Genomic DNA, 20,583 nt, shown 5'->3' with positions numbered 1-20,583 from the left:
CATAGTGTTTTAATTTGTAATATAATAGACAGAATGATAGGATTTTCTGTAGTATAAATATCCTATGAACTAATCCTTGTGCTATTAAGTTACAGGGCTTTGACTTCTGGGTCTGAAAAAGTCACTGCTATATCTTGACCATTGACAGTAGTCGAATCCTTGTCTTCAGACCTGGGAAAACATGACAATCAAAATGAACAGTTTTCTTGAGACACAGGGTCAGAAATTAAAACTATTCAGTTGAGGCCCAAGGACTATTGTAGAAAAGGTGGGCATGTGAGATTGTAAGAACCGATTGAGGGCTAAGATTAGTTCAGAATTTTTCTATGAATTAAACATTAATATCAAAAGCACACTGATGCGAGGCCTGAATCTGGGCTCATGTGTCATAATGATAGTGTTTTCTTGGAGTATTGATCTACTCTTTAATAAAGAATTGTAAAAGCTTATAAAAAGTTTACGGATATCTTACCTTATGATCAAACTGATTTTAATTAAATAGACATGCTTATAAAATTTATTAAAATAACTTTCACATTAATAATATATCATACAAAGGTAACATTTTTATTTTCACTTTTGAACATGATGTTGTGTAATATTATTAAGAGAGAAAATAGTTTTGCTTACCTTTTAGGTGAACTGCAGGGAAAAAGTGGAGGAGGGAGAGACAGATTCATTTGGCCTCATACTGTCTTTATTAAGTCTTATTGTTTGGGAACCTGAGTCTCCTCTCTATCAAAAGGTAAACATTTCAATTTTATCATTTTGGCTAAATGAATGACTATTTTATTGTGACCTGTGATCCTATTTTGTGATTTCAAGTGTCTTAATACTTTTATATTCGTCAATCTTCCCAAGAGCAAAATTTCAAGTTCTAAAGCCAGACTTTTTTACCTCAGAATAACTATTTTGGATATTAGGTTTCCTGAAGTCCAAGGAGATATAACTTTTTCCTTTTGAGCTATTTATAACCTTTAACAATTGAGTATACTATGATAAACATAATTTGAGGCACATTTCTCCATCTGCCTAATTTCTCCAGAATTTGTAAATTATTTGTATTTATGAATATTTTGAATTCATACAACTTTTTTGAATAAGTTCAATAAGAATCTATTTTCTAACAGGACACAAGTGGAGGTACTGGTTATTTGCTCAAGGCTTTAACTGAAATGGTTTTGTGAGAGGTCTAGCAAGGCCAATTTAGGAGAACCTATGTGGACAATTAGTCTTGCTGCATTTTGTGTGGGTAATTAGGCCAAGTTTATGGGACTGCAGCTTACTTTGCGGGTAGGTTGATCCTGCTATGATCTGCCTTTGGTGGAAGTGGGGGACTGGAGAGAGAAAGATTGTGTTTCAGAAGAAAACTAGTCACCCATGCTATGGAGCTTCCCATGATTCCCCTCCTCAGCATGAAGAAGACAGAAAAATTGACAACAGATTCACCATGATTGAAGAATGGATAAATAGAAAAAAGGGGCTGAAACCAACCCAAATGTCCCATAGACTCTTTGTTTTTATTTTGATAAACATAGAAATTGACTCTTCTGGTCTTAAATCTTGAAACTTATGCCAGTTTTATCTGGGTTCTTTCCTGAGAAATGGACCCTCAGGACTATTAAAAAGTATCAAAGAACTGAAACATGCATCCAGGCAATAATATGCTGGGCCCCGCATCCATGATTGCTTCCTTACCCCACCTGAGTTCCTGTTTTTTTCATGCATAGTTACATTTCTTCTTTGCTAAATAAAGCCATAATTTTCGTTCATCAGTGAAATGGACTTAACACCCATTTCCTTGGGTGCAGAACCTGATTTGCTTGCTTGCCTATTAATACTCATCATTTTAGTGATTGGCTTTCTGTGCTGAGAGAAACAACATTTCAGTGACTGGCTTTCTGTGCTGAAACCCTGGCATTTAGATAACACTTTAATGACAGTATTATTTTCCTTACCCTCAGAAATCAGTGAGCCAGTCTATTTCTCCTTACATGCATCTATTACTATTTATTTATTTATTTATTTTTAATTTTTTTTTTTTAGATCATCGTACCTTTGATGTTATTTCTGTAGAAATAATACCCCTTCCAGCTTTATACTTGCATTACTCAGGGCTCTCTAGAGGGACAGAACTAATAGGATATATGTATATATATAAAAGGGAGTTTATTAAGGAGAATTGACATACATGATAACAAGATAATCTCCCCTGATAGTCCATCTACAAATCGAGTAGCAAAGAAACCAGTGGTGGATTACTTTGAGTTCCAAAACCTCAAAGGTAGGGAAGCCGACAGTGCAGCCCTCAGTCTCTGGCCGAAGGCCCAAGAACCTCTGGCAAACCACTGGTGTAAGTCCAAGAATCCAAAAGCTGAAAAACTCAGAGTCTAATGTTTGAGGGCAGGGAGCATACAGTATGGGAGAAAGATGGAAGCCAGAAGACTCAGCAAGTCAAATCCTTCCAACTTCTTTCTGCTTGTTTTATTCTAGCCACGCTGGCAGCTGATTAGATGGCGCTCACCGAGACTGATGGTGGTTTTGCCTTTCCCAGTCCACTGATTCAAATGTTAATCTCCTTTGGCAACACCCTCACAGACATAACCATACTTTGCATTCCTCAGTCCAATCAAGTTAACACTGAATATTAATCATTACACTACACTACTTCTTAGGCAAAAGTTGGAATCCTGATTTATATTTTAATTTATATAATTTCATTGATTGTGATAATATACTCCTTTGGGTACTTTCTTGTAGATTCCTTCATTTTAATAATGTAATTTATATTCTAGGTTTCCCAAATTGTCAACAGTTTTAAGAATCTTTTACAACAACTTCCTCTCACTCACTAGTATGATTCCCATAGAGAGATAATCTATCAGTCCAAAATACAACTCAATTCTTGATGTGTTTTCTTTTCTGTCTAATATCTGTAGTGAGTGTTTCATCTTATATTCCTTCCTTTAGCATCCTAAGTCTATAAATTTGCCAGACACGTGGATTACAGAAAGAGCTATTTATCCTTCCAAAACTAGAATCATTGAATTCATTTTAAATTCCCCTAATAAGGCATAAAGTAGTCTGTGCTGATGCCTTCAAATCTAGACATATCCATGCTGAATGGTTTTCTGACAACTCTCAGTATTGATTCTGCCACTGCAGCTTTAAAAAGTTCTGTCGATTTTCATTCATCAGAGCTACTTCTGGGAAAGACTTTTCAGTTTGTTTACAAACTCTCTTTCTCTCTTATTCGATCTATTCCATATTACTCTGTTTTCTAGCAACACTCCAAGATTTATTATAAGTTTAAAATTTACCTTTATAAAAACTGCTTATTTGTAGAAGGAAATAGCAAGTATATTTAGAAGCAAAGATAGAACTAGAACAAGAAAGACCCAACTTTGCAAACGTACTGTAAAAGCTGGCTAAAGTCAGGATAATAGATGGATTCAAAACTTTTGGGTGTAAATTTACTGATTAATGATGTATTTAAAAGAAAGAAATGAACTTTTGCAATGAGCTAGTTATGGCACTTAGTATCTCATTCAAGTTGTCAAACAGTATCGTCAATAGTGGTAAATGATAATTAAGATTGATCAATTAATGTGGAACTATTTTAACAGTTTTTTAAGTTTGAGGAAATTATACTATTGTTTTTAAAAAACAAAGATAAATAATGGATACCATCATGTTGAAAATGATTATTCCACATGACATTACCTAATCAGAGCATCAGCTTCTGAGTTGCCTTTTAAGACCATAATACAAGGTGATGGTGGGAGTGGATGCTTTATGCTCAATAGTTATGCATCAATGGTAAGGAGAGGGCTATTTAAAGTAAGAAAATGGCAAGTGGAGCATGTAATCATAAAATTGATCCACATTTTATGCTCATGCTTCTCTTGTAAGGTGTATTTTTTTAATTGATTAACAGTAGTAAACCTGCTGTGTGTATGCATATATATGTGTATACACATATATTTCATTTCATGATTTCATTTCATTTCGTTGTATTATATATATATGTATATATACATATACAATGAAAGTGGGAGAAACAGTTTTTTTAAACCAAAAATGGAAAACAAACCCCAAAATTGAGCAAATTTTATGATGTGAGTCTGAAAATATATCTAAGAGAGTGTGGGCAAACTTCAAGAGTTGCATCTTCAAATGATATGGTATATGTACGTGTGTGTGTATGTGTGTGTGCATATGTGTATTCATATATATTTTTTCTTCTCTCCAGTTCTTTTCTTTCATTCTGAATTCCAATTACACAGATTTCAGACTCTAATATTATCTAACTGATTCTATGGCTCTGTTCATTTCCATTTATATTTGTGTGTGTGTGTGTGTGTCTGTGTGTGTGTGTGTGTGTGTGTGTGTGTGGTGGTGATGGTGGTGGTTGTTTTTCGCTTATTGCTCTTCCTTCAAGGTCACTTTCTCTTTCCCTTGTAATCTCCATTAAGGTTTATGTTCATCTAGCGAGTTTACTATTTCAGAGATTGTACTTTTCACATCTAAGTTACATTTTACATTTGCTTCTCCTTATAATATGTAGATATATGAACAATTCCTATCTTTCCTTAATTATAAGCATATTGTGGTGATATTTTTTTATGGTAGTTATAGCTGCTATTTTAACATTGATGTCTGCTATTTACAATATTGAAGCTATCTTGTCATTGGTGTCATTTTTTTCCTTTTGAGAATGTTTCCCATGTTCCCAGTTTTTCTTAAATAGAGTAATTTTAGATGGAGTCTTCAGAATTATGAATAGAAACTTGGAAAGACAGAAGATTATGCCATTTTTCTCCCTGAGAGTTGTTTCTGTTTAGCATTCAACTATCTTCACTGGACACAAATCAAACCTGTTTATTGGCCCCATCCACTGTCTCATTTTAGATATATAATTTTTTGCTGAATTTTTTTCTTAAATCTATTCCATACATGCATAGTTCAAGGGTCAGATAGAGCTATAGTAGAGATAATTTGCCATCTTTTTTTTTTTTCTTTTCTCCAATTTTCAATTTTCACAAGTTTTTCCTCTTTTTGCAGCAACCACTGATTCCCCATTTTCAGTTCTCTAATTTTCCAGGCAACAATGATGGGATTTCCACTGACACCTGGTATACTATAACATGCAGACTCTCCAGATAAAATCCACAAAAAATTGAATCGTACTTCATAAAAATCCCCTTCTCTTACCATGTACCTGCACCAAAATATGACAAATTCTTTTGTTAACCAGTGCTGTCTTGTATCATATCAAATTTCATAGTGGTTTTCTGAAGGCAGCCATTTCGGTGAGATCTTATTCATTAACAGGTTATGTCCTGTCAATATTCTTTTCTGATTACATGTTATATTAGACTGATTGTGGTTCAGGCTTTTAAAATGATTCCTTGGCCAGTAATGCTTCAGACCTTTACTTTGATGGTGATGTATGTCACTGAAACTAATCTTCAAATATGGTTGCATTGTTCTTTTGACCAGAATATTCTCTCCTTTCTGTGATCAGCAACAACCCCATTGTACATCTAGCATTGTTTTATCATCACTATTTGCTTAACTATTTATTTCAGTAAAGCATATGCATCTTACAATTCAGAACCACACTTTAACATTTTTCTTTATCACCAAGGTCTATCTAGTCCTCATTCATAAAGAGTAGTTAATATATGTACATTGGGTGAATGAAATGATTGAGATGAGTAAAATTATACTACACCATTCTGTAATCTCCTCTGCTGCTCCCTTGCTGATAGGGAACTTACTTGGTGTAAGTCTTGCCTCTGGATCTGAGAAAATTTTGAATATTATTTCAAGAAAATAATCATGGAAGCTAGATGAATGCTAAAGTTAAATGGAAACATATCAATAAAGTGAATTTAAAAAATAGTTGGGGAAGGTGACTTTCCTGAAAGATATTCAAAACTTGTAAAATGTTACTAAATGTTTCAACGAGCACTTCAGTTATCAAGAGAAGTACTCCTCTGGTAACTTGAAGAAATATGCATCCTTCAAGTGCTGCATTATTCACATGGGAAAAACAGCTTAATAAATAAATCACAAGGCAGAAATGCAGACTTTTTAATATATGATAAATAAGGATGTTCTGCACATTCTATAGTAGACACACATCTTTTTGGTGCTGCCTAGCATTTTGTAAAACATCTGACTCATTACTTGTCCTAGAGTCTCAGCCTTGAACAATGCAACATAAAAATAGTTCTTTGTAGAGACTTCTAGTTACTATCTCAGTCTAAAGATCACTAAGGACTTAAAAAATACAGTATTTAAAGTTATTTCACCTTTAATACTTCTCACTGAGATGTGTATTACGTGGTTGTGAAAACGATCATTATTACCTTTTATCTAATTATGTTAATTTGAAGTATATTTTAAGACATCCTTCTGCCCTCTATAAAAATATAGTAAGAAAAAGTAATAATAGATTCAAATTCAGTATATAGTTGTGATACTCTGTGCTAGGTACTATTGTAGATATTAGAGACTTATAAAATATGACCTTCACTCAGGGGAATTTTAATTGATTCAGAAAATACTATAGAACACAAAATATGCTCCACTTATATTAACAATAAAGACTACATTGACAAAAAGATTGAAAGTATTGAAGGACTTGATAGGATAATAGATATCACCAATAATCCCTTTTGTTGAGGAATGTTAGCACTCTAAATCATTTTTCATACCAATGTTTTCACACAAGATAAGTTATGTATGGGCCGTATAACATTTTTTCATTTTGTAACTTATTTCATCTAATTTTTATGTCCCAATTAGCCTGATTATTATACATTTTATATTATACAAATATCAAAATATTACACATACCTCAAAAATATGTGCAACTATTATATATCCATTTAAAAAAGAAAAGTGTTAACTACATATATTTATGTAATATTTTTTGAAATGTTATCTCTGCCTTTGTAGCTTGTCTAAAAAATATAATATTCAAAATATATTATTTTTTAAAATATAGAAATTATTTATTTGTCAATATAATTATATTTTCACTGATAATTATGACATGTAAGAGGTAAAAAGTAATTTTACACATTCATATAAATCAGATATCCATTTACAAAAGTTATCTAGTCAGAGCAATATATCCTTTTCTTGGTCCCATGATTAAAAAAATAAAAATAAAAAATTGACGTATCTGCTAAGGGGATCAAACTCCATCATTACGGTCAGTAGTCACACTTGGCCCTACTTCTTACCACACTCATACAAGATAGCTTTAAGGATCTAAAGTAAAGTGACACTGGTGGTTATGTTGAAGAAAAAAAGAGTGTGATCATAATATGTTGGTTTGCTTCGTGTTAAAAAAAAAAAAGAAAGCTAAAATTTTTTTGCAAATAATTTAGGCAGGAGTACATGTCAAACTTTTGCTTTATTTTGCTGTAAGGTAATAAAGGCCTTAAGCAAGCAAAGTAAATATATTACTCTCATGAGGGTGATTTTTTTAAGACAAGATAAAGCCAAAACTTAGTTACTACAATTACTTGCTAGTACCATAATCTCTTTATCAATATAAACTTAAATTGTATGTTTCAGTATTTGTAGCAAATATGTGGGAGACATAGACTAAGATTAGTCCCCTCTCTAATCTATACTTTGGTAAGTCCTCTGAAGTTCTCTTTAAACAAGAAACCTACAGTATATCACGCAGTCATATCTCCTGACTTGTGGAGAAATTCTACTAAGAAAATGATTCTGACATCTGAGATGTGTGAAAACAAGGTGTAAAGATAGTGTACAATGTTCAAGTCCCTCACTGCAGTTGTCACTATGGTCAACCCTACTCTGGTGGTTCAGTGGCTCAATGACCTAAGCCATTCAATTCCCTCTTCCCTTTTGTTTTCTTAAAGTGTGTTTGATTTAACTTTCTTACCTTGAGCAGCACAAAGTCAGAGATAACCAGGTCCAGGCAGGCTTGTGTCTTTCCACAATGTCACACTTTTATTGATGCAATTTCAATCCTAAAAGCAAGCCTCATGGGGTTTGCAAGGATGTAGTTCTTCTTAGTTCATCCTGTTCACAATAGTCGGAGCTGTGAGCACACAGGCTCAAGCAATTCCACAAATCAGTCAATATTGTAATCCATATACAATAGTATACATAGTTAATATAAAAATATTATAAATTAAACAATCCACAGCAAACAAAGTATACTAACATTTAATATCCAGAGAAAAGGGTTAGGAAAAAGGGTTAATGAATCAGTTCATGGAAAGCAGCATGGACAAAAACAATGTCCTACCTTGGCCCTGTACAGACCATGAGCATCAGCGACTTGCAAGGAAATGTCTTTGATGTTGTAGCAGAGCCTTAGGCTGGGGTTGCCAGGTGCTTATCACAAGTGACAGCAAGACGTTGTCTAGTAAAATGTATGTTTAGAGCTGAAGAAGTCCTGCTCTTTTTATGGCCACAGAATCTTCTGGTGAGGGCTGATAGTGGAAGAGTGTGCTTGGTTATGTCCTTATCTGGTTGGATGCAGTCTTTATTGATTAGGTAAAGCATCTTGTCTCTGTTGGCATGGTGCCTATTGACATGTAAGATGGAGCCTTTTTCTAAGATGGAGTTACTTGTGTACGGGGTGCTGTATAAATCTCTTCTATTAGAAACAGAAGTATCTTGATTATTACGAAAAAAGATCACATAAAATGTCATGGAAGTTTGACAAGATTCAACATAGAAAGTTTAGAACACCAAAGGAGAAAGCTGTGAAAACAAAATGGGAAAGCGAAATGAAATCATGGCATTATGAAAGTGTCTCAGTGATGTTTTGGGACCCAAAAAGAAAAATATTAGAAATATACTTTATACTTTTATGGAGAAGAAACTGGAAGTCATTTTTGTCTTATTTTCTCTCCTAAATATTATGAGCTCAGTTGGCATTACATACATGTTGACAAAATTTTAGTGTGTTTTAGGCACCAGAAACCTTGACAAACATTGAAATAAACTGATGAATATCAACTAATTGTTAGACTTATTGTTCATAGCAGTTGAGGCTTCCTGAACTAGAGGCATTTTTAAGAAGATTGAAATATCATTGTGCACAATATGGGCAATAGTATGAGAGTGCTGATGGTACAGAAGAATGGAAGTCAATGAAAAATATTTGACTTAAATGATGCATTAGAAAGTTAGACGTCTTTAAGTCTTGATTGAGCAATATCAAATCTATTGCACTCTCATAATTTGGGGATTATTGGAGATTCCTGGATTGTTATATTTCAAAGATATTCTGGAAATAAAATGAATCAAGAAGAACTGAGGTGAGGACATGCAACCAAATCCAAGAATGTCTAAATTTATAAATATTTTTCAAAGAATTTGAAAATATGAGTGTTTATATTAAATTTTTAAGAAGCCTTTAAAAAAGTTAATTTCTAACTAAACAAATTTCAGGTCTGTCATTACTGTATTTTAAAAATGTCTTTAAAATAAAATTAGCTCTGATTTATAAAAAGTACTTGTTGCAGATCTTCGGTTTAAGAACAACAAAAACAAATTATTTTGCTGTGTTGACCAGATTCCTAATAAGAATTGTTACTACACCAAGCAAGTTAACTATCTTAATGTTTACTCTAATAAAGTTAGCTTCTTAAATGTTGTACTCACACAGCCTTTCCTTTAACCTGCCCTTAAACTTAGGTTCATGGAAAGGTCACTGCTAACAATGATACACTTTGAGTGCCTTAATGATGGATTTTTATTCAGTTGCTCATCACCAGGGGAGTTATATATCTAGAAAGAAGGGAGCAGTAATTAAAAGCACAGACTGCTTCGGGGTTTCTACTGTAAGTGTAACTCAGGCTTGCTAGGGATTAATGCAGATTCTAGCTGAAATTCCTAGACTGCTAATGCATTCAATCACTCAGATAGTGCTAAAATATTGCAGAATAATCCTTAGAGAAATTTTGTAACAATTTTTGTGTTGCATCCTAATAGTATGTTCAGAGACAGAAAGCAATTTTTAACATCAATTACACATTATATGAAAAGCTCTCACTAAGCTCACAACTGCATGCACAGATATATATACATTGATAGAGTTTAGAAGCTCATAATAGTTTGATTTTACAGTACTTTAAAGTGTTAGGGAATAGTAATATGTAAAAATTCATTTGATATTCAAAAAAATCCAAAGTAGAAGTGATGAATAAATAATAGATTTTCAGATAATACTTTAAAAATTCTTTGTACATGTTTATGGAAAACCATTTGATACCTTAAAAACATGATAATTACATTTGTGAAAAACAAAAACATACTGATATAATCCTAAACAGTATAATTTGTATTTTATTTTTGTATATGAAAGCCATGTATGTTTTCACTTCAAAACCAGCAACTTAACTATGTATTTATAAATATTGAGGAACTCCAATTTTATGTTTTGTGATCACAATTACAGAATAATTTAAATAACATGCATATCAAAACAAAATATGCCCACATGTTTTTGTAATGTTTAAAAGCACATTTGAAGAGTTCTAAATGTGTTTCAATTTTGTTTGGTCAAATTTTCAGTTGGCTTAACCATGATGTTCAAACATGGAAATAAAAGTTTATTAAAAATGGAATAAATATGGTCTTGTAATAGCTCCTTAAAAATATCAGACTTAGCTTCAATATTTTAAAATCTATTAAAAAAATACACATATTAAATAGACCCTATTGTATAAATACATACATGCCTACTTTGTACACAAAATCAATCTTCCTCCATAGAATGTAAACTACAGCAAAGCAGAATTTTTTGTTCGGTTGTTTTCTCTGCTGTAATTTATTTTCAATTTCTAGAATAGTGCATGGCACTTACTGAGTTCACAAAGAATATTTTTGGTATAGACTGCAATGGTTAATTTTATGTATCAACGAGGTTGTGTCACAGGGTGCCCAGGTACTGGGTTAAACCTTATTCCGGGTTTGTCTGGGAGGATGTTTTGGATGAGATTAACATTTGAATTGCCAGACTGAGCAGAGCAGATTGCTGTCACTACTGAGGTAGCCTTCATCCAACCAGTTGAAACCTTGAATAGAACAAAAAAGCTGACTCTCCTGTAAATAAGAGGAAAATCCTCCTGACTGAGCAGGAACATCCACCTTTTTCATACCTTTTGATTCAAGCTGATACATGGGCTCTTTGTGGATCTTGAGTATGTCAGATTTTGAACCACACCATTGGCTCTCCTGAGTCTCTAGCCTGCTGACTATTGATCTTGGGACTTCTCGACCTTCAAAATCATTTGAGCCAATTCCTTATAATAAATCTCTCTCTCTCTTACCCTACACACACACACACACACACACACACACACTATTGGTTCTGATTCTCTGAAGAACACTGATTAATAGAGGTAGCAGTACATTTTAAAAATTCTATTTTTTCCAAAAAGACAAGAACTTTTGGATTTATTAAAGCCAGGATGAACAGTCAACTGTAGAAAAATAAATACATTTTTAAAACTAAATGTTCATCAACCCATATGAAAACATGTGTACTTGTAGAAATATTGTCAGAGACTCAGCAGGGTCTCAGGATGCTGGTGAGACCTCAGCCCCAGCTGATTCCCAGACCCTTGATATATTTGCAAGAAAGAATTCAGGGATAAGTCAAAATGAAGTAAAAGGCAAGGACTGTTACTGCAAAACAAAAGTACACACTGAAGAGAGAAGTGCAGGCATGCTCATGAGAACGAGTCACACACCACAGAGTTTGGGTTTCTCATTTTATGGGTGTTTCTTTAATTAGAGGGTGAAATAATCATTCGATATTCTGGAACAACGGAGGATTTCAAGGATGCCCCTCATTGCTATCCCCTTTCCTCCTTATTTGGGCTTGCCCAGAAGAGTTATGGACATGTCACCTTGACTGAGATTTTGGCCATTTACTCTCTCTTATTTTGGGTTTTCTGTTATCCTGTGGATTTATTTTTGCATAGTTCCTGTTTTAGCTCTTGTTTGGATTTTTCCATCCTCTTGTGACTACCCAGTGCTATTCCTAGCTCAGAAGCAATTATGTGCTATTCAAATAAAGTACCAACATTCAAACATTTTCTCTGTTTAAAGGGTTGTTCATTTTTTCTATCATTCATTGACTTTTCCAAATTTTTATTTGTATTATTTCAGCCATTAAGTTGTGGTGATTTGTTACAGCAACAATTTTTTAAAAAAATTATAAACCCTTCTATCTCAATGACCACATTTTATTAATCTCATTGGCTAATCTTTCTGATCTCTTCTTCTATGTGTCAGATGGGAATTTTAGGAGCTCTCCTCTTTCTTACCTAAATTCACTTATTTTTATTTATTTATTTTTTGTCCAGTCTCAGAACTTTGAAGACCAGTGTTATGGGTTGAAGTGTGCTCTCTCCCTCTCCAAATGAGTTGAAGTCTTAACCCACCGTGCCAGCGAATGTTATTTTATTTGGAAATAGGGTCTTTACAGTCCCTTTCCAGACTTGATTAACTTGATTAATCAACTTAATTCGAGTTAAGATGCTGCCATTACGGCGGGTCTTAATCTAACATGACCAATGCCCTTATAAATGAGAAAAATGTCATGTAAAGAGAGAGACACACTGGAAGAGTAGCATGCAATGACAGAAGCAGAGATTGGAATGATGCAGCTGTCAGACAAGGAGAAGCAAGGATTGATGGCCACCACAAGAAGCTACAAAGAGACAAGGAAGGATTCTGCCCATACTTTCAGAAGGAACATGACCACGATGAGACGATGATCGTGGACTTTTAGCTTCTAGAACTATGAGGAAGTTGTGTTTGTTGGTTTGTTTGTTTGTTTCAAGCCATCTAGTCTGTAGTACTTTGTTATGGCAGCCCTAGGAAACCATCTATGATGCTACTGCTCATTCATTCCCAGAAACAAACTTCTCTATCTGATTGCTTACTAGATATTTTGATCACGAATTTATATTGGATTATATTTTTCCCGATCTGGCATGCCCAGTACCCCCTCTGGAGGTCCCTTCTGCATGGTGAGGAACAACTAAGAGCATATCCTGGTGTCTACTGCCCTCTATGGTTCTTGTTAGGACTGTCAGGGGGAAGGTTTCAGTATCTGGATAGCAAAAGGAAAGGAACACCATTATTCTCTAATGGAAGTAGCAGCCAGACGTGTGGGTAGGCATGAGAGTCACAGCCCGATACATGAGAACTTGAGAATCACCTGATTCATTGCTACATACTGAGACAATATGAAGTTTGTCAGTCAGTCTTAAGATTTGAAAATTTCCAGAGAACACTTGAGAACTACGGGCTTCAGTGCTTTGGTGTCTGCTTCACCTGTAGCTATGATTTCCCTGACCTTCGGTAATGATTTCCCTGATCAATTACCTGGATTCCCAAATCATCCAACATTGGTATGAATCCTAATTTCTTTATCCAATGGAGTTTTAATTTCTTTTTCAAATTTATTTTCCTGAACAAAGTCAAAGCAAAACCAAAGAGCACAATAAGCATCTCAGCTTTACCATGCCCAAGACTAACTCCTGCCCTTTGCTGTCCTCTCTTCTGACCCCAGACCTGCTCCTTCCAAAGTATTCCCAGCTCAGTCCATAAAAACTTTATCTAGGTGATTCAGCTATGACTATTATAACTATCCTTCATTGCTATATTTCTCTCACATCCCATTCCCAATTCATTAGTATATTCTATTTAAAAATACACAAAAATCTGACTGTCTCACTACTTTTTCACTACCACCACAATGGTCTATTAACAGTTGTCTGAATTCTGATTATTGTCATAGTCTCAACCAGTGTTTCTTCTGCTGTTACTCCCTTACAGATTATTTTCAACACAGAAGACCATCCATTGTACTATATAGAACTATATTATATTGTCTGAATGTATTAAAGGCACGGTGGCTCATACTTTTAATTCCAGCAACTGAGGAGGCTGAGGCAGGAGAATTACTTGAGGCCAGGAGTTTGAGAGTACACGTAAATGGTGTTGTATAGTGACTGTGAGCACCCTCTCAACGTTGATTCTATCGACACCACCTATTAGCTGGGTGGGCTTAAGAAAGTGATGTAATCTCTGTTAAATACAATTTGTTCTTCTTGAAAATAAGCTCTAATACTTTCTCGTAGAATTGTTAGTATAGGACCTAATAAAATGTGCTCTGAAATGGTGACAATAATTACTATCATCAGAAAAATACTGGATCCCTTGAACTGTAAAATATGACCAAAGTTTATTCTTACTAACCTCCCATGCAACATGTATCCAAAGGCATAAATACAAGAACATAAATACAGACATCTTTTCATTCCCAGGAAGAAATGTCTCTTTAGGTTTGGCAGATGGTCCCTGAACAAGTTTGAACTATTTAGGGGGATCATTAACTCTGAATTAGTTAAGAAGAATAAGCAAATCTTGCATGTGGGAAACTAGTCCATTTACCTTACAAAGCAATCAAAGCAAATTTCTTATGGGAAAAGTAGTGGAACTGTCAGCAGTAGGATACAAGAAAATATCCTTAATACAGAAAGAAAAGACGATGGTTTGTTTTCCTTCTCTCTGCCTCTCTCTCTCTCTCTCTTCTTTCTCTCTCGTTATCTCTCCCTCTCACTCTCTCTCTCTTCCTCTCTCCCTCCCTCCTCTCTGTCTCTCTCTTGCTCTCTCCCTCCCTCCCTCCCTCTTATCTCTTTCTATCTATCTATCTATCTATCTATCTATCTATCTATCATTTATCTGTTTATGTATGTATAGGTGTATGTATGTATTTATCTCCATCCATCCTATCTATCATCTATCTATCTATGTATCTATCTATCATGTATCTATGTATGCATCAATCTATCAATCTATCGTCTGCTTTCTGGAAAAAAAATTGACTTTTACAAATGTTATTTTCTTTACCTCTCAATTACCATCACAAATTATAAACTATTATCACTTTTAGTCCTTATGAAGTATCTTCTAATGGATACATTGTTTTTTTCTTACTCAGTTAAGTTAAAAAATAATTTTCAGAGAATTTAATGAGAACCATCTGTCCAATTACTGTCTTAAAATATTATTCAGCCTTGAGGCACTTGGTGGTGTGGAGAGAAGGTTGAATGATGTGGTTTTGTTTGTTGTCTGCCTATGTGATGCCAACACCATATATGGCCATTTTTTTTTTTGCCGCGTTCTCAACTATAGTTATAGGCAGGTTACTAACTCATTGTATGAAACAAGATCTCTTTCAACTTATTTAGCTTATATCGATATGTCAGTTTTTCTGAATACTTCAGTTGGTATTTGAGCACCAAGGATTAATAGGCTGCTCCAAGATCTCATTGGTTTGCAGGAAACTTACTGAGTGTCTAAAGCATGTAACATACGTAACATACTATCCACTGTGTATTTTACACATTTTATCTCCCTGGAATTCTTTTTACCTATAATGTGGGCTCAAGTCTCCTCTACACTCTCAAAACTCCTAAACTACTGGGTGAATTGCTTAAATTTCAACCCACCCAGGAATCTACCAATATTGAAGTCTTTATAGTTCTCCTTATGATTTTCTAGCTCCACATACCTAGAGAAATATGAGCAGATTTGTAAAGTTTAGGTTGCATTGTATCTGTCAGATAAATATCATGCCTTGTGTTTCCCTCAGCCTTGCTATCCCTCCAAAAAAAACAAAAGGGATAGTTTTTCCTTTTTAAATGTCTATTGTCTAAGGCAAGTCAGTCTTTATAATCCAGTCATCTGAATGCAGTAACCATCAAGAAACAGAAAAAAATCAGAAAATATTTTAAAATATCTTCATACTAGACTTTACGTTACACTGAATCTTTCAATTTGACTTCTGCATTCTTAAAATATGTCTTTTATTTTAGCTAAAAAATATTTCAGTTTTCAGGACTCTAAAGGCTTCTCCAGGTTTAGAGTTGACTTCTCTGGGTTTTATGATTAGACCCAGATATCTTAAAATGAACGCTTTAATTTTTTGCCATAGTAGATAAAACATTGTTTACTACATTAATATTTAAGGTTGTCAAAGTGTATGTGATAATTTAACATGAAACTAATAATTTTATTATTACTATAATTAAATGTTTTCTAGTTGAGATGCATTTTGTGGCTCCCTGATACAAAAGAATCACAGTAAAACCCATTTATTTTCTTGTTTAATAAGTATACATTTAGAGAAAAGCAGCTAAATTATAGGTCAAAATACATTGCAAAACTCCAGTTTTGTAAATATTATTGGGAAGTTATATTCTAAAAAGTACTTACATGAAATTGTTCTATGGGTGAAAATTTAGATCATTTAATGTTTTTGTCATCATAACCTCTGTGTATATTTTTACACACTTTAAGATAATTTTATTAAATACATTCCCAGAAGCAGATATGTCAGGGCAAAGACACACACATAAAATGTCAGTATATAATGCTGTAAACCAAAAATAAAATCCTAAGCCCCCCAGCCAACTGAATGAAATCTCCTCTTGGCCAGGAGGACCCCAGAGAAACCTAAAAACCTGGATTGTTGGCCATGATGGAAGGAGGGTTGGACATTTCTCATTATATCCTCTCCTTTTTGGAGTTCAGGCATAACTGGTCAGCGTTAACATTGAAATAGAGAGTATAAGACTGACAAAATAGTCTCTGTGACAATAAGTTACCAAATTCCAACTTGAATCCGGTATAGCATCACATGCAAGATAGCAGACCTTGAAGGAAATAAAAATATTTTACCTCAAAATAAATTTGACAGATTTTGAAATGGCCCTGCAAAACCATCTCTTGTGGGGAAAATTTGCATCTGTAGAGAATCTCCATTAATGCAGCAGGCCTTCCCTTTGTAGGTATATGTCTTTCCCAGATCTACTACAGATTAAAAGAGTCTAACCTTTAAGGTCTGAAAAGAGACATTTATCATTGATTCTCTCTAAAGGCTGCTACCTGGAGGCTTCGTCTACCTTATGAGAACCTTGGCCTCCACAACCTCCCCTTATCATAACTCAAGTGTTTACTTGAAGTATTTAGGCAAAGCTTAACTCTTTCAACCAACTGCCAATCAATCAGAAACTCTTTGAATCCACCTATGACTTGTGAATCACCCTACTTCAAGGTATTCTGCCTCTTTAGGCTACACCAATTTACATCTTCCATGTATTGACTTATGACTTACCTAAAATGTATTGACTCAACGGTTTTAGCTAAAAGGTATAAAGCCAAACCATACCCTGGATAACTCAGATACACTTTCTCAGGACTGCTTGAGACTGTTCCCCGAGCCATATTTACTCATATTAGCTCAGAATAAACCACTTTAAATATTTGACAGTTTTGTTTTTCTGATAACAATGCCAAATTATTCCCCAAAAGTGACCACAATCATCTTTCAATCAAAGGTTATACATGGTTAATTTTCCTAAATCTAGACCAGTGTTTATAAGCAATGATTTTAATTCTTCTTTAATATAGTAATTGAGAAATGGAAATATAGTAATTGAGAAATTAGTTTTAATGTTTCGTATAATTTCACATATTTATTGACATTGTGCTTTTATTTTCTTGATTTGTCACTTTTTTGTACCATTTTCTATATTATGTTTTTATTAAACTTTATGTATTATAGATTATAATCTTTTCCCAGTTCATGTTCCAATTTTTGGTTTGTTATTGTTATTATTTTTAAAACAATTGATTAACTTTTCTTTACTATTGTATAACTTACTCATTTCAGGTTATTCTTTTATTATAGTAACTGTAAATTTTATTTTATAGAAATTATATTTGCCTCTTTACCAAATCTAGCTTCTATTTATATTAGTGCTAATTCTTACATTTTAGTATCTGTTAGAGTCTAGCCATAATATTCTATATCCTTATATTTTTATTTCTTTTTTTTCTTTAATGTCCCTGAGGGCATTTAAACATAAAGGTTTGAGTCTCTTTCCGATTGCTCTATTATCTTTAGCTCTTGGCATGTGAATTTGACAGCTCCTAGATGTACAAATTGTCAGTTGCTACCGAGTGCTCACTATTACTAATAACTTACCCAATGACTTGGTTTGACTGAACATTAGTGGATTTTCTTTCCTCCCCATAGTCTCTTAAATTTTGGATTGACTTAAAGCTTCAGCAATCAATATGGTGCCACAGAGAAGAACATTTCCTGCTAAATTAGCAGGCAAGGGTGAACAGACAACCTGATCATGGTGTCTTCTCCCCCCTACCTGCTTATCCTACTTACCTACAAAGTTCCTGCCAGCCCTGTTTGTCTGTTTGTTATTTTGACCGTCACTTTTCCTGACCATTCATAGGTGTTAAGTTCCACTAATTGCAAGGTGATCGCTTTGATGTTTTCAATAATGACTTGGGACATAACCTGCCCCACAGACTAATCTAATCAAATACCAGCACTTCGAAGGGAGAATTCCTGAAGTCAGTATTTTAGATTTGTTCTGACCACAGGAGGACTTTTCCAGCCATCTCTCTCCCTGTTAATCTTTGGCAAATTAACCAGCTTACATTTCAGACTCTGTTTTAAACAAACTGACCAATTCTTCCCAATTTCCCTTCATCACAACTTTCACTGGTTCAAGAGCTTTCATAGGCTTGAACACCTCCGTGCACTGTTGCAAGTAAAGTCAATTTTGAGGGGAGGGATGGAAGTTTTGTACTGTGACCTGCTTCCCCCAGGGCAAATTCTCTGAGCCACAGTGTCTTTGCTGTGGGTGAGGACGATGGTGTGCTTCTGTCTGAAGACACTCCCCCTTTAGGAACTGAGCTGTCAGTGGATAGGGAAGGCAGCCGCACTAGGTCTACTTGACTTGCCTCTCACAGCAATGAGTCACAGTAAAGGCAATCAGGACCCCAGAATTCTCAGAGGCATGGGTTAGACCCCCAACACCACATCTCAGGAGCAGGAGCTCAGTGGAAGAGTAGTCTCTGCCTCTTGGCCACACTCACTAGGAACTTAGCCTCCACAATAGGTAGCTGGGGGAAGCATGAGAAATGCTGTCTTGCCTGTCTTTGGAGAATGGCCTTCTTCTTGGGACCTGCAGGGAGAAAGGGAGCCCTGTGTTCTTGGCTGTACCAGTCCAAAGTGGAGTTTTCATCTCACACAGCTGGGGGAAGGTTGGAGGGCACGCAGTCAGATACTGCAGACTCACAATTCTTAATGAGTTTTCATAGATTTTCTTGAATAAATATTTCTTCATTTGTTGTATGCCCTTAGGGATATTTCCAGATACTTTAAAAAATACCTTACAAAAATTTTCACTATTTATGCTGAGGAACTTCTCCTGCTGTCAAGTGAGAAGTGGTTTGCTATGTTGACTTTTGATATCATTTTTTGTCACTTTGATTAAATAGGTAGCCAAGTATTGTTTCTCACAACCCACGATTCTACTTAATCAAATGCTCAAACTTTCCAACAACTTTTAACATTTTTCTCTTCCTCAAAGCAAGTCCTAAATTAAAGATATATTTTCCACATAAAACTGTCTTTGAGATTTTCCAGAGAGTCCGTGGAAAATCACAAAGGATTTGCTCTTTCACCTTGTAATGACAGAGGTGCTAGAAATGATTAGGGTTATTTGATATATTGTAAGTTTTATGGGAAATGTTGTCAAGTCAAATGAAATACTTGGCCCTTCCTAGATTAAATAGGTATAAATAAATTATTAATATAAATATTTTAGAGACTGTATAAGGCTCCTAGTAATGTATCAATGCTCTCACTGTTCTGATATATTTGTATTCATCAAAATTCTGTCCTGTTTTGCCTGATGTTTATTAGGCAAAAAAGTATAGTGTTATCAGTCATAACTTCAGTAACCTTTAACATATTGGTAACTGTTAAATGTCTTTCATTTGAATACAGTAGATTCTAGGTCAGTGGTTTTCAATTAAGAATTAACATTCCTTATTATGGAGTTTTTTTATTTATTTAAGTTTTTTTCTTCTTATTCTGATTTTTGTACATGACTAAATTCTTTAGTGGTGATTTTTGACATTTTGGTGCACCCATCACCTATAGTCTTTTCTCTCTCATCCCCCTCCCACCCTTTCCTCCGAGCCCCCAAAGTCCATTTTGTCATTCTATTTTTTGTTGTTGAGACAGGGTCTCCCTCTCTCCCCGAGGCTGGAGTGCAGTGGCGTGATCTCGACTCACTGCAAGCTCCCCTTCCTGGGTTCACGCCATTCTCCCGCCTCAACCTCCCGACCAGCTGGGACTACAGGCTCCCGCCACCACGCCCAGGTAATTTTGTTTTTGTATTTTCAGTAGAGACAGGGTTTCACTGTGTTAGCCAGGATGGTCTTGATCTCCTGACCTCGTGATCCACCCACCTTGGCCTCCCCAAGTGCTGGGATTACAAGTGTGAGCCACCAAGCCTGGCCAGTCCTTTGTATCATTCTTATGCCTTTGCGCCCTCATGGATTAGCTCCCACTTGTAAGAAAGACCTTATAATGTTTGGTTTTCCACTCCTGAGTTACGTCACAGAATAATGGTCTTCAGTTGCATACAGGTTACTGTGAATCCTATCATTTCATTC

The 20,583-nt window shown here is 34.8% G+C and overlaps 1 long non-coding RNA gene across 2 annotated transcripts in view; it reads left to right on the top strand.

Annotated features, from left to right (window-relative positions):
* LOC105477063 (uncharacterized) overlaps positions 1-20,272 on the top strand; it is a 48,930-nt gene extending 28,658 nt beyond the window's left edge. Inside the window, exons 5-6 of one of the 2 annotated variants that reach the window (XR_011614688.1) lie at positions 638-745; positions 20,150-20,272. This is a non-coding gene — a long non-coding RNA (uncharacterized lncRNA). Of the gene's footprint in view, positions 1-637; positions 746-12,380; positions 14,599-20,149 lie in introns of those variants that run through there. The other variant, XR_011614687.1, reaches the window with a different exon arrangement.
* The last annotated feature ends 311 nt before the right edge of the window (positions 20,273-20,583 follow it).

The sequence above is a fragment of the Macaca nemestrina genome, chromosome 16, assembly GCF_043159975.1.
Source record: "Macaca nemestrina isolate mMacNem1 chromosome 16, mMacNem.hap1, whole genome shotgun sequence".
Taxonomy (NCBI): Eukaryota; Metazoa; Chordata; class Mammalia; order Primates; family Cercopithecidae; genus Macaca; species Macaca nemestrina.
This window is presented reverse-complemented; position numbering and strand designations above follow the sequence as displayed.